The 17,624-nt window shown below is 38.3% G+C and overlaps 1 pseudogene; it reads left to right on the top strand.

Moving 5' to 3' along the window:
- Positions 1–14,901: 14,901 nt before the first annotated feature.
- On the top strand, positions 14,902–16,448 carry LOC113183344 (glyceraldehyde-3-phosphate dehydrogenase-like; annotated as a pseudogene).
- Positions 16,449–17,624: the final 1,176 nt, after the last annotated feature.

The following is a 17,624-nucleotide window of genomic DNA, read 5'->3' as shown; positions in this document are numbered from 1 at the left end:
GTCCTTAAAATGATTCCAGTTACTCATTTTGTGTATTTACTATTTTAATAATTGTTTCTGCATTTGTAGTCTTTTGATTTTTTTTCCCCCTCAACCTGGTGTCTTCCCCTCCAGTCCCACAAATGAAGCAATAAACTTACACTGTGGGTTTATATACTAATCTTATATCCCAGGTGGGGAAAAGTCTCCGGGTTTAATTTTCTTTTAAGGGCATATTAATTTGACCTCCTTTTTTAATGGCATGGGCTCTTTTGGAAGGTAAGTGACAAAATTAAATATTTCTCACAAAAGAATTTTAAGCGTCTCCAATATTGACTAGCAAGAAGGACATGTAGAGTTATAGATTTGGGTATGCTAACTAAACTGTACACCCCATGTTATGTTATGCTCCTTGATAAATGAGATTAGCTTCAAACAGAGTACCATGCCTTTACTAACTTGCTAAGTAGTGATCTAAAAGGATTTTTATCACTAAGTAGATAAGTAGGGAGATTTAGTATATAGGTTGTCCTGGATTCATTAAATCCTGTCAGCTTGGATCATCCACCTTAACTTTTACTTTTAGTAGTCATTGCCACTAATTTCCTTTAATAGTGTATTATAAACTTTGGTTCAAAGCAGATCAGTGGTTTTCCATCTTAAGACTTAAAAGTTATGTGATTGACTAACTTGTTCTGACTTCATCTGTTCCCTTAATATCTTCCTCCTTCCATGGTATTCACAAGATAAAATGAATAACTGCCCAGAATGAAAATTGTACATGTTATTCAGATATTCCCATGTGTAGCAGAATGTATGGATGGATTTTTTTAAAATTAAAATTTAAAAATATTCAGTGAGAAATGACAAGTAATACAGGCTTTCAAGAGTTGTGATCTTTTATCTATATTTGCAAATACTGTGGTATTTAAGCAACTGAGAACAGCAAAATTGACTATTTTGTATTTCTTGAACTCAATATTTTCTTGATAATTTCTGGATTGATGCAGTGATGCTTTGTTCCTTCCATAGTTATAAGCGAAAAGCATTATTTCAGTGTTTCTCAACAAAATCTGCTTGGTTTGAAATCAAGTGGTTGGAACACTGTTTTGACTTATATCTCAAGCATGCTGTTGATCGAATGTTTCATTGAGGAAGCTTTCAATCAACTCGATCTGTTTGATTCCTAATGAGCACAGCACGTAATGTTTTGACTTGCTCTGTTGTGAGAACCTATACTCAAGGGTGGATTTTGTTTTGGAGCAGTATCAGTGGATTGGTAATGTTTGTTGGCTTTGAGGTCTAATTTTTATTTAAAATTTTTTTTCCTTCCCCTAATAGTCTTAAGACTTCTAATGTTGAAAACTTGGCACAAATTTGTGTGGAACAAAGCCTATAAAAATGAAAACTGTAGATTGAATAGGATCTATCCTAGTGTGATGATAGAAGAGGGAAAATTTTGGTGCCATAATTTCTCTCTTCATTAGTGTTGACTTAAATCAGTTGAAATGTATTTCTGTATCACAATTTAAGCCTCAATAAAAGTTTGCTTACTTAATTGTCTAGTGATATTAAGAAAGTTTTCTGTTGATCTGTTTTATGTCTACTTGACCAAATACTATGGACCTTTTATAGTTTAGGCTTTTAAACCATGGGGTATAGAGGATATCATTTATTGTTAAACTAGAGAAGATTTATAAGCTTGATCGTTTTTTCATGGAGGTATATTTTGTGTTTTGTTCTATGTTTGTTTAGTGGTGTTACTGGGGATCAAACCCAGGGCCACGTACTCTAGGCAAGCACTCTACCACTGAGCTACACCCCCAACCCCTCTTATTTTCTTGAATTGAGAAAATTTCATTTCTAATTTCCTGTCTCTAATTAGCTGAAAATAGTTTTATGAAAATTTATATATTCTGATCTTTCTCAGAATAAACTTAATGGAAAGGAAATTTTGCTAAGTATTTTCTTTCTAATTAAAGAATAAAAACAAACCAGGCTTGGTAGAGTACCTATAGATCTATCTGGAAAGGTGAATCAGGAGGCTTACTTGAGTTCAGGGCCAGCCTAGACAAAATAGCTTGAACCCTGTATCTTAGCAAAATACTACATTTGTGTGCAGTACCTGTTTAACCAGGTAAGTGAATTTTTATACTCAACAAGCACCGTTGTTTTTAAAAAGAGGTTCCTGTGTTTCTATCACAAGTACATATATGGAAATATTCTTACAGACAAATTAACTACCACCAGTTTCTTTAATTTCTGGCTTCACCACCACCAACACTACCAAACTTGTTTTCATCCACCTTTTTCTTACTGTGAAAATGGAAGAGGATTCTTATTTGAATTTCATTTCTTCCTGCCTTCAAAGACTGTTTGATGAATTCTTCATATTTCTGTCTCTGATATTGTGAGTTCTGCAGATATTATGTTGGTTGGTGTTAAAACATTTCCATTAGTTCTACTTCCCCAATCCCCCTACACCTTCCTTTACTTAAACTTTCCCTTGTTTAATCATTACTAAGGTAATATATGATAAATCTTTTATACCTAAAAATGGAGATGTGAAAACAAACTTTCCAAAATTCTGCTGATGTACAATATTGAGGGCGGGAATAGAGCCAAGGTGTGGTGGGCACAGATAATATCAATGACTTGAGAGGTTGAGGCAGGAGGGTCACAAATTGAAGATCATCTTTAGACACTTGTACCAAAAAATAAAAAAGGACTGGGGATATAGCTGAGTGATAAAGTGCCCATGGGTTCGATCCTGTTTGGGGTTCGGTAGGACCTGAACTCAAACTAACAAATGTTTACTAGTTTCTTCTTGGAGGATACTGAAAAACTTATGAATATGATGAACTTGATGCAAAGTCAAAGTTAGAGGTCTTTGACTTTTAGATGACAACTAAACTATTACAGGCACTTATCAATGGATTTCTAGTACCCTGTTATTTGTCCTCAGGAGTCAAAAATAGATTGAGATTTGTAACATCTTTTATGGAATGTGTGTGTGTGTGGTTTGGTTGTGGGTTTTTGTGGGTTTTGAGGGGGTGTTTTTGGTTTGGGCAGTATGGGGATATTCTACCACTACGCTACATCCTTTGACCTTTTAGTTTTTATACTTGAGACATGGCGTCACTAGGTTATCCAGGCTGGCTTTAAACATAAAAAGTAAACAGAAAAGCAGTGATCCATTATATGCCAACATACTTTGTCATCATCCATCAATTCACTACATGCTCTTTGTAGATAAAATTTGTTTCAATTGACATAAAAATGGTAACTAAGATTTTGGTAAAAGGATATATCTTTTACCTCGCATCCTCTCAGGACAAGAAGATATCCAATAGTCCTTCCTAGGCAATTGAACACTATTAATTTCTTCACCCCTCAATTAACTACTTCCTACTTTTATATCAAAGATTCATGTTGCCTTTTCAAATTTTTCTTGGTACTTTGTATAATGCTTTACCTCAGCAAAAAATTGATGTTCAAACAACTCTTATCTGCTGAGTAATAAGTATTTCATTGTATGAATACACTCATGATTTGTTTCTTTTCCTTTTAGTAGATATTATTGCTTTCCAGCAAATATGAGTAAAGCTGCTATGAACATTAGCACAAAATTTTTTTTGTGGCTTCCATATGGGTAGTGGTATCAATGTGATTTTCACCTACATTCCTCTAATGATCATTTCTTTAATGTATCTTTGAATTTTAAGTGTTACACATTTTAACAATACAGTTGGCTGTGTTTATTACTCAGTTGTAGGTGTTCTTTATTTTGGATATAAGTTGCTTTCAGTTATTCTGCAAATATTTTTCCACTGTGTCTTGTCTTGACTTTGTTCCTTATAGTATCTTAATGAGAAGTTATTTTTAATAGTCCTAATTTATCAATTTTGTAAATGGACCTTTTCTTTTTAAATAAATTTGCCTACCCCCAGATGTGGTAAAGGTGTTTGTTTCCTCATGATGTTGTAGTTCAAGCTTTTATATCTAGGTCTATGATCAATCACGAATGAAATTTGTATGTAGTAGTAAATAGTGTTCGATTTCTCCCAAGTTATTCTAGCATCATTTGTTGAAATGACATTTTCATTCTCACTGAGCTACTTAGGCAACTTTGTAAAATTTCTGTTAACCATGTAAGAATAATATGTTTCTGGAATATATTTTCATTCATCAATCCACTATATCTATGTGCCAATATCACTGATTTCTAAGTTTTTTATAACTCTTAAAATAAGTCAGGTGGTCTATTTTTCTTCTTTGTCAAGATTCCTTTGTTTATTATATTTCTGTGTAAATATTAAAATAAGTCTACCAATTTGTATTCTAAAAAGCCTGGTGTGATTATGGTTAGTATTAGTTGAATCTATAGGTCAGTATATGGAAAATAATACTGAATCCTTCTAATCCATGATGCTATATTTCTCAAATTATTTTTTTTTAATTTTTTATGTGGTGCTGAGGCTCAAACCCAGTACCTCACGTGTGCAAGGTAAGCACTCTACCACAGAGCTGCAGCCCAAGCCCCTCTCAAGTTATTTTAAGTCATTTTTCTCAATACTTTTTGTTTCTTTTTTACCCAGCAACTTGAAGTTGAGGCCAGAGAATGGCAAGCTCAAAGCCTCATCAACTTAATGAGACCCTATGTCAAAATAAAGAAGAAGGACTGGGTAGCTCAGCACCCCTGGCTTCCATCTCTAGTTCCCAAAAGAAAAAGACAGGGTCCAGTGATTGTGTCCCTGCTTTGCTCCCCTGTGCCAAAGGGAGAAGGACTGAAATAGACCCCCAAACATGCGGTACATAGAGGGTACTTCTGAGCCACAACCCCAGCGCCCTTGCCCCCACTATCTGGTTTAGTTATGTATAAAATAGCATATAGCAACATTAAAAGTTAGGGTACTGGTTAGGTATTGTGTTCATACAGAGACTAAGTACATTCACTTTTGAATATTCAGTTAAAAATAATGGGTATGGTGGACCACTCCTGTAATCCCTGCTACTCTGAAGGTGGAGGCAGGATCACAGGTTTTTGGGTTTTGGTACTGGGTAAAGAACCCAGGGGAGCTTAACCACTGAGCCATATATCCCCAAGCCCAGCTTTATATTTTCTTCAGGAGAGGATCTTACTGAGTTTCTAAGGGGCTCCATAAGTTGCTGAGACTGGCCTTATTTTTTTTTTTAACAGAGAATTTTAATACTTATTTTTTAGTTTTCAGCAGACACAACCTCTTTGTATGTGGTGCTGAGGATCAAACCTGGACCGCATGCATGCCAGTTGAGCGTGCTACCCCTTGAGCCACATCCCCAGCCCGAGACTGGCTTTAAACTCTAAAGCCTCCAGAGGCAAGAGGATTGCAAGTAAAAGCCAGCCCAGTGACTTGGCAAGATCCTGTCTCAAATAAGTGTGCTGGGGATATAGCTCAGTGGTAGAATATCTGTGTAATGTGTACAAGGCCCTGCATTCAGTCCCCAGTACAACAACAAAAGATCTTATCTAGGACAGGAGTATTGGCTAGTGGCATCTTACAGTTCAGGCCCTTTCTAGAATTTGTTCTCAGCAAAAGATTTCCATATAGTGTGAACTTAAATAGTTTCAAGTACTTGTAGTAATTTGTGTTTGTGGTAGTTTTATTATTTTTGATACTGGGGATCAAACCCAGGGGCACTTTACCTCTGAGCTACATTCCCCATCCCTTTTTATTTTTGACTTGGGGATTTGCTAAGTTGCTTAGAGGCTTGCCTTGAATTTGGTAATTCTGCCTCAGCCTCCCAAGCTGCTGGGATTACAGGCATGTGACACTGCACCTGGCTGGTTCTAGCCTAGAGATGCTACTACAATGGGGAGTCGATTTTTTACTTGCGTTGCAGGATATTTATTGGCCCTGTAGTCCTGGAATTTAATATAAATTGAGGTCAGAGAAACAGAATGGAATTAGGTCAATGATTGGGCCAGTTTTTAGAGTTTAACATACTAAAATCCACGTGAAATTTAAGTATGGCAACACCCGCTTTGAACAGTATTGATTTCTTGAATCTAAAGTGTTGTAGATTATCTCATGTAAAAGTAATTTGTGGGGCCTGGGGATGTGGCCCAGTGGAGTTACTAATGGCATTAATGGTATATTAATGGTATTTCTCATTTGTATTTAGCTGTGTCAATTTAAGGGCCAAAACCCTTACATGATGTATGTACATTCCATGTATGTATTTTAAGGGTTTTTAAGGCCCTACAAGATCTGTCTCCTCCCTCTCCCTCTAACCACCTGCTTTCTCCTTGCTCAATCTATTACAGGAACTCTGGCTCCTTCCCTTAAGAAGAAACCAGGCATAATTCTCTCAGGAGCTTTATGTTCTTTTTAAAACTCACCTCCTTACCAACCTGTCTTCGCTCAAAATCTCAGTAAGACTTACCCTGTCCATTCTATTTTAAATTGCAATCCAGTCCTAATTCCTTTAATCTTTATTAGTTTTTTCCTTTAGATAAAAAGTATTATAAGAGCAGGGATTAATTATTTGTTTTGTTTCTTTATTTCCCACAAGAAGGTTAACTTCCAAATTGGCAGTTAATGATTCCCACCTACTATGTTCACACCATTTGTAGTCTTAACATGACTGATAAAATGTTACAGAAATTATGGAGTATAATTTCCAATATCATGAGATGCCTATTAGAAGTGAATACACTAAGCCAGGTGCAGTGACAAAACTCCTGTAATCCAAACAATTTAGGTGGTGGAGGAATGAAGATTGCAAGTTTGAGACCAGCCTCAGCAATTTAGCAGTGCTGTCTTTAAAAAGGGATGAGAATGTAATGTGAATAATTCTCAGAAGAAAACAACCTAGGCTATGAGACAAAAAAATACATTTTAGAAAGGGAAGACCAGCTGAAGCAGGAGGATTGCAAGATGGAGACCAGCCTGGGCAATTTAGACCCTGTCTCAAAAAAAATAGAAGGGGTTGAGGTATAGCTCAGTGGTAGAGTACCTCTGGGTTCAATCTACAGTAAATAGTTAACTATTTCACATTAAAGAATCTAGAGAAAGCAAGTAGAAATATGTTCTTAATTTTTTGTAGTAGTAGGTGGTCACAATACCTTTGTTTTATATGATGCCAAGGAATGAACCCAGTGCCTCACCTGTGCTAGGCAAGCAGTCTACCACTGAACTACAACCCCAGCCCCATAAAGAGAAAAACTACAGTTTGAAGTGAAGACAACTGAAGGATTAACAGCAGAGTAAACATTGCTGAAGAAAGGATGAGTCTCAAGTACTACTTTCCCCCCCCACAATTTCTTGATAAGTTGCTGAGGTTGGCATCAAATTTGTGATTCTCCTGTCTCAGCTTCCCAAGTAGCTGGGGTTACAGGTGTGTGCCCCAGTACCCAGCGGAACAGCTTTTTACCATAGATTTTTATTTTTTTAGTCATACATGACAATGTATTTTGACATAATACATACATGGAATGTACATACATCAATCAATGTCTATTCTGCCCTTCCTATCCCCTCTACTCCCCTCCTCTCCCATCCTTTCTCTATCCAATCTAATGTGACACATCATATATGTATTCTGTATAACAATGAGGTTCTCCTTCCATCTTCCATGCAACTCCCCTTCTCTTTCCCTCCCACCTCTCTTCCCTATTTAGTGGTAGTCTTCTTCTCCTGCTCTTCCTCCCTATCCCATTTTGAGTTACCCCCCTTATATCAGAGAAGACATTCGGCATTTGTGTTTTAGGGATTGGCTAACTTCACTTAGCATAATCTGCTCTAATGCCATCCATTTGCCTGCAAATGCCATGATCTTGTTTTTTTTTTAGTGCTGAGTAATATTCCATTGTGCATAAATGCCACGTTTTTTAAATCCATTCATCTATTGAAGGGCATCTAGGTTGGTTCCACATTCTAGCTATTGTGAATTGTGCTGCTAAACCACTCCATTCACAATATGCTCCAATAAATAAATAAATTAAATACTTGGGAATCAACCTAACAAAAGAGGTGAAAGATTTATACAATGAGAGAGAAATAGAAGAAGATCTTAGAAGATGGAAAAATATACCCTGTTCATGGATAGGCAGAACTAACATCATCAAAATGGCGATATTACCAAAAGTTCTCTATAGGTTCAATGCAATGCCAATCAAAATCCCAACAGCATTTCTTGTAGAAATAGATAAAGCAATCATGAAATTCATATGGAAAAATAAAAGACCCAGAATAGCAAAAGCAATTCTAAGCAGGAAGTGTGAATCAGGAGGTGTAGCGATACCAGATTTCAAACTGTACTACAGAGCAATAGTAACAAAAACAGCATGGTACTGGTACCAAAACAGGCAGGTGGACCAATGGTACAGAATAGAGGACACAGAGACCAATCCACAAAATTACGACTTTCTTATACTTGATAAAAGGGCTAAAAGCATGCAATGGAGGAAGGATAGCATCTTCAACAAATGGTGCTGGGAAAACTGGAAATCCATATGCAACAAAATAAAGCTGAACCCCTTTCTCTCGCCATGCACAAAAGTTAACTCAAAATGGATCAAAGAGCTTGATATCAAATCAGAGACTCTGCCTGATAGAAGGAAAAAGTTGGCTCCGATCTACATATTGTGGGGTTGGGTTCCAAATTCCTTAATAGGACGCCCATAGCCCAAGAGTTAATAACAAGAATAAACAAATGGGACTTAACTAAAAAGTTTTTTTTCTCAGCAAGAGAAACAATAAGAGAAATAGTGAGCCTACATCCTGGGAACAAATTTTTACCCTTCACACTTCAGATAGAGCCCTAATATCCAGAATATATAAAGAACTCAAAAAATAACAACCCAATCAACAAATGGGCCAAAGACCTGAACAGACACTTCTCAGAGGAGGACATACAATCAATCAACAAGTACATGAAAAAATGCTCACCATCTCTAGCAGTTGGAGAAATGCAAATCAAAACCACCCTAAGATACCATCTCCAGTAAGATTGGCAGCCATTATGAAGTCAAACAACAATAAGTGCTGGCGAGGATGTGGGAAAAAGGGTACACTTGTACATGGCTGGTGGGACTGCCAATTGGTGCGGCCAATTTGGAAAGCAGTATGGATATTCCTGGGAAAGCTGGGAATGGAACCACCATTTGACCCAGCTATTGCCATTCTCGTACTATTCCCTGAGGACCTTAAAAGAGCGTACTATAGGGATACTGCCACATCAATGATCATAGCAGCACAATTCACAATAGCTAGACTGTGGAACCAACCTAGATGCCCTTCAATAGATGAATGGATGAAAAAAAAATGTGGCATTTATACGCAATGGAGTATTACGCAGCACTAAAAAATGACAAAATCATGGAATTTGCAGGGAAATGGATGGCATTAGAGCAGATTATTGCTAAGTGAAGCTAGCCAATCCCTAAAAAACAAATGCCAAATGTCTTCTTTGATATAAGGAGAGCAACTAAGAACAGAGCAGGGAAGAAGAGCATGAGGAAAAGATTAACATTAAACAGATGAGTGGTGGGAGGGAAAGGGAGAGAGAAGGGAAACTGGAAATCGAAGGAGACCCTCAATGTTACACAAAATTACATATAAGAGGTTGTGAGGGGAAAGGGGGGAGGAACAAGGGAGAGAATTGAACAACAGCAGATGAGGTAGAGAGGGAAGATGGGAGGGGAGGGAGGATAGTAGGGGATAGGAAAGGTAGCAGAATACAACAGTCACTAATATGGCATTATGTAAAAATGTGAATAGGTAAGCGCGCTCGCCTGGCATGTGTGCGGCCCATGTTCGATCCTCAGCACCACATACAAACAAGGATGTTGTGTCCACCGATAACTAGAGAATAAAATATTAAAAAGATTCTCTCTTTAAAAAAAAAGAAAAGGGTTGCCAACCTAGAATTCTCCACCAGTGAAAATATCTTTCCAAAACCTAGATGAAATATTTTTTCAGATATAACATCAATAATAATCAGGGAAATGGTAAATGAAAACCACAATGAGATCATACCTCTAAGTGGGAATCAAATGTCCATCTACTGATAAATGGATAAACAAAATGTGGTACATAATCTCAAAATAATAGTGAGCAAAGAAAGTACAAAGTATGTGTACTTTATATAAAATTCTAGAAGATGCAAAGTAGTCAATAGTGAATACAGATCAGTGATTGCCTCTGACAGGGAGGAAGACAGGAGGTACAGAGGGATGAAATAAAAAGGAAATTTTAGAAGCAATGGTATGTATGCTCATTATCTTGATTGTGATAATTGTACACATATAACAAAAATTTGTCAAGTAACACATGAGTATATGTGACTTGCTATATGTCAGTTAAACCTCAATGAAGCCAGGCACTATGGCACAGGCCTATAGTTTCAGTGGCTCAGGAGGCTGAGGCCGGAGGACCATGAGCTCAAAGCCAGCCTCTGCAACTTAAAGCAACTCAGGGAGACTCTGTCTCTAAATACATAAAAGGGCTGGGGATGTGGTAGATAAGCACCCTTTGGTTCAATCCCTGGTACTAAAAACAAAAGAACACCTCAATGAACTTGTTTTTTAAACCCTCAACATTAAAATGTTGTCTGCAACAAAACTGAATTTTCTAATAAAATTGGCCCTCCTTGTTCCATACTTTGTTTGGGACAGTGTGGATTGGTTCAGACCTAAACAGTAAAAGCTGTCACTACAGGGTTAGTTCTACCACAAAGCACAAAACCCCTGAAGCCTATGGGTGGAGGGTAACCATCATCTGAATCTGTTTCAACATACTGTCTATTGTGTGAAGTGAAACTGCCTGAGGCATTTTTTGAAACCTTATCTAGAGAATTTTGATAGCTGAGAGTTTCTCCCACATTAGCCAAAGACCAAAATATTTCAATTCCTTTATTTTTAGGAATACCAAAGTTTTGGTTTTATTGGTTCCCTCCCTTCCACTGTGCACACATGCATGCACACTGCTTTTCTTTGTTAATTTTTAGCAAAACTTACAACTTAGGGAAAGCACACAATACAAAAAATATTAAAAACTTGTGAGATTGTCTTTCTCCATAAAGTCTCTGTTAATAATTATTAGGTTTCTGCTTACTATTTTAAAAAATTATTTAATATCTTATTGACTAATATTTGTACATGTTCAGTAATTGGGTTCATTAACATGCAAATGGTACAAAAGGATATAGAGTGAAAAGTCACTCTCACCACTGTTTTCCACCTACACATAATCTATATATACAGTCAAGGGTGTGTTTCTGTCTGTCTTAGTATACAACACAGTCTTTGTTAAAAAAATTTCAGCTTTGTTTTGTTTTTGGTACTAGGGATTGAACCTGACAATTTTTGAGTGCTTGACTAGAATAAATGTGGCTCAGGAAGTTATGATTTTTAAAGTTATATTCATGTGTTAAAATTCAATAGGTTTCTCTTCCATCCAAAGTCCTGCTTCCATTTTGTTATTTGTCTAAACAACTAGTTACCAGTTTGTTGTTTTCTTCTAGACAGAGTTTATTCATATATAGCCTGTTTTCTACTGACAGCCTTGCTCCCTAAGTGTAGGGAATTTGTTTGTTTTATTGTTTCCTAACACAGCACCTTATCCAGTTCCTAGTACAGAATAAGTGTTCAATAAAGACATCCTTAACTCCCTAATCTCTTTTATCTGCATTTTCTTTTTTTAATTATTATTTATTTTTTAGTTTTCTGTGGACACAACATCTTTATTTTATTTTTATGTGGTGCTGAGGATCGAACCCAGAGCCCCGTGCTGGCCAGGCAAACTCGCTACCCCTTGAGCCACATCCCCAGTCCAATATTTACTTTATTTAGTTTTGGCAGAACCAACATCTTTGTTTGTATGTGGTGCTGAGGATCGAACCCGGGCCGCTCGCATGCCAGGCGAGTGCGCTACCGCTTGAGCCACATCCCTAGCCCTGCATTTTCAAATACATTCAGCAAGTCTGATTGATTCTCCCATGGGAATTTTTCACAGCTTCATCCCTTCCTCTTTTTAAATTTTAATATTCATTTATGTATTTATTTTTGGTACTGGAGGTTAAATACAAGAGTGCTTTACCACTGAGCCACATCCCCAGCATTTTTTTTTTTTTATATAGGTTCTCACTAAATTACTTAGGGACTCACTGAGGCTGGCCTTGAATTTGCTATCCTCCTACCTCAGCATGCCTACCGAGGCATTCACCACTATACCCAGCCCTTCCTTGCTTTTTTCTGTGTAGTCCAACGCCACAGTATAACACTACATGTGTTAGACTACTACTACCTCTCCTGTCTCCCACACAGATAAACGGCTCTGTGTAGAAAAGCTATGTCACATAATACTTGGGAACACCAGGTTTAGAATCAGATGGTCCAAATTCATATTTCAGATTTGCAAAAGTAATGAGGTGCCAGGTACCACACACAACTATAATCCCAACAACTCAAGAATTCAAGGAATTTTAAAATTCAAGTCCAGCCTAATCAATTTAGCAAGACCCAATCTCAAAATTTAAGGAAAAAAAAAGAAGAAGAAAGATAAATCTGGGGTGTGGCTCAGTGGTAAAGGGCTGGCCCCTGGTTTCAATTGCCAGTACAGAGAAAAAAAATATATGTATATATATATATATTTTTTTTTTAAAGAATTTTGGGGGTTGTTATAAATAACTGTGAAGGGAAAGCGAGGAACGAGATGTAAGCAAGAAATGAAAGACCAGGCAAGAGATACACATAAAAGGCCATCTCCCAAATTGGAGAGAGGCAAAACAGAGTTGGGTTCTGGGACTTCTATGGGGCAGGCTCTGGAATTGGAGCCAGGCGGATCCTAATGTGGGCAGTTAGGGTTTGGGTTGGTATGAGGGTGTGATAAGCCTTTCTCAGAAACACCCCTGAGTGGAAAGTGAAACTTTTTCCTTAAAATGGTGACTGTCACTTAAGATAGTTGTCCAGATGCTAAGCAAGGACCTTATAAACTGGTATAACCTTTAATGGTAAAGCTCTTAGTATTGATCAGTGTGATCATCATATATTATTTTAGCACCTTTGTTGTAAAGGCACCATGTTTACACGATATAAAGATACATTAAGTGCGCCTTCTTGTGCCGAACTAAAAATCTAATGTGGCAAGAAAGACAATAGGCTAAGCTACCTGAGTGGCACAAAGAAAGAGTGGCACTGAGAGAAAGCCATTATTAAGTGCTATAACAAATTAGTGCTTTGTAGAGAATGAACCTGATCTGACCCTTGAATAAAGGGTCAAATGAGCATAAGGAAAACCAAATATTTTAGTGATGGATGCTATATGAATGTTAAATGATTTGTTGTGAAATATTATTCTTAAAACTGGGCTTCAAATTTTCTTACAGACATAAAGATGGTCAAATGGCACTTCATTGAGTCCTGCTATGTGCAAAGCATTATGCAAGGGAGAGTGGGAGAGGAATGGGAGTATCCCTGCCCTACAAGTGATTACAACATAATGGAGACTACAAACAAGTAAATACCTAATAACTAGCAGATGAAGGAAGCTCAGAGAGCCAGAACTTCAAGATTACAGCAAAGACTTCCTGACTGCCACTGAATATCATCCATTCCAGTTTTCTCTTTTTTTTAATATTATTTTTTAGTTGTAGTTGGACCCTATACCTTTATTTTTTATGTGGTGTTGGGGATCGAACTCAGGGCCTCGTCATGCTAGGGGAGCACTCTACTGCTAAGCCACAATCCCAGCCCCCCAGTTTTCTCATTTTATAAATGAGGCAGCTGAGGTCTATAAAAGAACTTGATTAAATGGTAGGACTTTTTTTTTCACTCATTCCTTTAATGAGAAAAGCACTTATGTGAAAGTTTTATTGTAATTGGTCCCTTTAGACATTTCTTAGACTTCATATTTCATGACTAATCCAGGACATCATATCTGGAGCAGAAAGTTAGCACTGATGTAATTAAGTGATCTGTGAAATTTTTGCTACTCATCTCACCATCCCCATTCTTATCGAAACAATTTTATTCATGCCAGTTAAAATGAACCTTTCTTATTGAAGAATGTTAACACTATCCAATACAACAATACATAAGAAATTTTAAATTACTGTTTCTTAGTATATCTTACCCTTTTTTCCAAGCTAACTCTAAATGATACCTGACTAGATTTGGTAATATACTTCGAATAGAGATATGTAGTTTTCAAGTTAGGAACCTTAGAAGGAAGAACTAACATTATTTTGCCTCTAAGTACTAACTTAGTAGTAGTCTAACACATAACAAAATCAGATTTTGCTTCAATTTATCAAATCAAGCTTCTACAATGAGTACCATTTCATACTGGACACTAAATCACACAATAGTAGTAAGAAGACCTAATCTTAGGGGCTGGGGTTGTGGCTCAGAGGTATAGTGCTTGCCTGGTATGCATGAGGCACTGGGTTTGATCCTCCACACTTCATAAAGTAAAATAAAGACATTGTGTTCACCTATAAATAAAATAAATATTTAAATAAAATAAAATAAAAAGACCTGATCCTGTGCTCTCATGTTGCTTATCACATAGTGGACAGTAGCTATCTACTCAAGAAGTTGAGGCAGGAGTATCACAAGTTTCAGGCAGCATGAGCAAGTTAGCAATACTCTGTCTCAAAATTAAACAGCCAGGCAAGGCCTGTAATCCCAGTAGCTCCGGAGCCTGAGACAGGAGGAACATGAGATCAAAGCCAGCCTCAGCAATTTAGCAAGGCCCTAAGCAACAAAAAAAGGCTGGGGCTGGGGCTGGAGCTCAGTGATTAAGCGCCCCTGAATTCAATCCCTGATACAAAATAAACAAGTAAATAAGAATTTAAAAACAGGCTCTCTGTTCCTCCCGGTTCGACAGGCAGCCGCATCCGCTCCTCTAGTGCAGTGCCAGGCATCCCTGAGACATGATGGTAAAGGTTGGAGTGAACATTTGCCCATATTGGGCACCTGGTCATCAGGCCTGCTTTCAGCTCTGGCAAAGTGGATTTAGTTGCCATCAATGACCCCTTCATGGACCTTCAACTGTAAGGTCTACATGTTTCAGTATGATTCTACCTATGATAAATTCAATGGCACAGTCAAGGCTGAGAACAGGAAGCTTGTCGTCAATGGAAGGTCCATCTCAATCTTCCAGGAGCAAGATCCCACCAATATCAAAAGGGGTGATGCTGGTGCTGAATATATTGTGGAGTCCACTGGTGTTTTCACTACCATGGAGAAAGCCGGGGCTCACTTGAATGGTGGTGCCAAAAGTATCATCATCTCTGCCCCTTCTGCTGATGCCCCCATGTTTGTGATGGGCATGAACCATGAGAAGTATCAACTTTCTCAAGATCGTCAACGAAGCCTCCTGTGCCACCAATTGCTTAGCCCTCCTGTCCAAGGTCAACCATGACAACTTTGGCATTGTAGAAAGACTCATGACCATATGCCACAGTCTAGCTGCAACAAACTAACCGGGGGGGGGGGGGGGGGGGGGGGTGACAAACAACTTGTGTACATTGATACAGCAGGAGTGGGAGCCGTTTATTGTAGGACAGGAGGGGTATATATACATTACACACAGCTTATCTTTTTTTTTTAAGAGAGAGAGATTTTTTAATATTTATTTTGTAGTTTTCGGTGGACACAACATCTTTTTTTTTTTTAAAGAGAGAGTGATGGGGAGAGAGAGAGAGAGAGAGAGAGAGAGAGAATTTTTTTTAATATTTATTTTTCAGTTTTTGGCGGACACAACATCTTTATTTGTATGTGGTGCTGAGGATCGAACCCGTGCCGCACGCATGCCAGGCGAGCGAGCTACCGCTTGAGCCACATCCCCAGCCCAGACAGCTTACCTTAATTAACATAAACTAAATACAGCAGTCAACCAATAAGGAATCTCCACACTTAATGGCTTGCTGGCGTTACTTCACAAACCACTCCCTCTGGCAAAATGCCAGGCACCATCTTGACTTGTTTACAGACCCTAACAACCATAGTTTATGCCATCACTGCCACTCAGAAGACTGTGGATGGCCCCTCTGGAAAACTGTGGCATGATGGTGATGGGGCTTCCCAGAATATCATTCCTGCATCCACTGATACTGCCAAGGCTGTAGGCAAGGTTATCCCTGAACTGAATGGGAGCTCACTAGCATGGCTTTCCATGTGCCCACCCACAATGTGTCAGTTATGAATCTGACCTGTCCCTGGAGAAAGCTGCCAAATACGATGACATTAAAAAGGGGGTGAAGCAGACATCAGAGGTCCCCCTCAAGAGTATCCTGGGCTACACAGAGGACCAGGTCATCTCCTGAGACTTTAACAGTGATACCCACTCTTCCACCTTTGATGCTGGGATAACATTGCTCTCAAAGACTACTTTGTCAAGCTTATTTCCTAGTATGACAATGAATTTGGCTACAGCAATAGGATGGTGGACCTTATGGTCCACATGGCCTCCAAGGAGTAAAAGCCCCTGGACCACCTGCCCTAGCAGAAACACATCGGAAGGGAGAGGCCTTCAGCTGCTGGGGAGTCCTGCCCCTAATTCAGTCTCTCAACACACTGAGAATCTCCCCTTCTCCCAGTTTCCACCCCAGTCCCCTAAAGAAGGGTAGGGGCTCAGGGAGCCAGCCCTACTGTTGCATACCATCAGTAAAGTTCATTGCACCCAAAAATATATAAATAAAAATAAATAAATAAACAAATAACATTTTAAAAGCCTGTCTGGGGATGTAGCTCAGCGCTAGACCACTTGCCCAGCTTGGCACTGGGATCAATCTTCAGTGGGGCTGGCGGGGGGGCAGGGGGGGGCATGTAGGGGATTAAACACAAATTTCATAACAGATCTTGTTAACTCATATAATGCAAGTAAAACATTTTTTTCTTTCTAAAGTGCATCTAAAGTTATTAAGAGCTTATATGAAAAACCATTGGTGAGTCCCATTTGTTCTACCAAGTTAGTGAAGAGACTTCTGTATAGAAAATTATGTGATGAATTATTATAGGGGCTCTGTGGCACTTAAGCAAGCACCTCCCTCTTTAAAACAAAACAAAAATCTTTGTCACACCTAAGAAAATAAATGTAAACTAAAATAACAACCACGAGAGAATCTAGTTAACATATTTTATGGTGTTCATTGCATATAGTACAAATATCACTTTTTTTTTTTTTTTGGTGCTAGGGATTGAACCCAGGGCCTTGGGCTTGCGAAACAAGCACTCTATCAACTGAGCTATACCCCCTACCCCAAATGTCACTTTTTAAAAAATTAAGTGAAGGGCTGGGGATGTGGCTCAAGCGGTAGCGCGCTCGCCTGGCATGCGTGCGGCCCGGGTTCGATCCTCAGCACCACGTAACAACAAAAGATGTTGTGTCCGCCGAGAACTAAAAAATAAATATTAAAAATTCTCTCTCTCTCTCTCTCTCTCTCTCTCTCTCTCTCTCTCTCTCTCTCTCTCTTTAAAAAAAAATGAAGTGAAAATAAAGGGAAATCCCAGTGAGAACACTTAAAAGTTTTGCTTTTTGTTGTTTATTTTGGTGCTAGGAATCAAGTCCAGGCCTTGTACGTGCTAAACACTTGCTCTACCACTATTATTCCTCCAGCCCCAGAGATTTTTTTTTTCTACTGGAAATTTTTATTTA

Source organism: Urocitellus parryii, chromosome 8 (assembly GCF_045843805.1).
Source record: "Urocitellus parryii isolate mUroPar1 chromosome 8, mUroPar1.hap1, whole genome shotgun sequence".
In the NCBI taxonomy this organism is placed as follows: domain Eukaryota; kingdom Metazoa; phylum Chordata; class Mammalia; order Rodentia; family Sciuridae; genus Urocitellus; species Urocitellus parryii.
Note: the sequence above shows the minus strand (reverse complement) of the source record. Positions and strands in the feature narration are given on the sequence as shown.